Raw genomic sequence first — 632 nt, 5'->3', positions numbered from 1 at the left:
AGGAAGTATCAAATCCAGACTTAGAGATTTGTGAGCAGTATCACAAATTCAATGTGTAGAGGTTAGAATTGTCCACTTTCCAGATGGGGAGGCTTCTCTAAATGGTCCAACTCCAGTTCACTTGCTGGAAGGTCTAAAACAGGGAGGAACTATGGCAGAACATGTCAGGGAAAAGAAAATAGTTCTTCAAATGCCACTGATGGTTATTCTGCCCTTGAACTATACCATGAAATTTGTGACCTTTCTAATGTCATTTTTTCTGACTTGCTTCTCGTTTTGTGCCTACACAATCAAGGATGTTTCGCATTGTTGCAAACAAGCTAATCAAAGGGGTGATCTGTAGTGACTCCATCTACGTATGCATCCACTGTTAATTCTCATCTTCAGCTTGATGTCATCTATATTATCTATAGTATATTTAGAAAGGTGAGTTTGCTTATTTGTTTACAAAGGTTATGGCCATACATACCCTTTTGGGAAGACATTTTCCCATGTATTCTGAAAGCTGCATATTTGCTTAGCTAGGGACATGTTTTCCTTAGGCGTTTGGGTTGTTCATTGTTGTTTATACCATACTGCATGTCCATATAGAGATGAGTGTTGTTTCCATTGTCGTTTGAGTTGTTAATTGT

The sequence above is a fragment of the Fragaria vesca genome, linkage group LG3, assembly GCF_000184155.1.
Source record: "Fragaria vesca subsp. vesca linkage group LG3, FraVesHawaii_1.0, whole genome shotgun sequence".
Lineage (NCBI taxonomy): Eukaryota > Viridiplantae > Streptophyta > Magnoliopsida > Rosales > Rosaceae > Fragaria > Fragaria vesca.
This window is presented reverse-complemented; position numbering follows the sequence as displayed.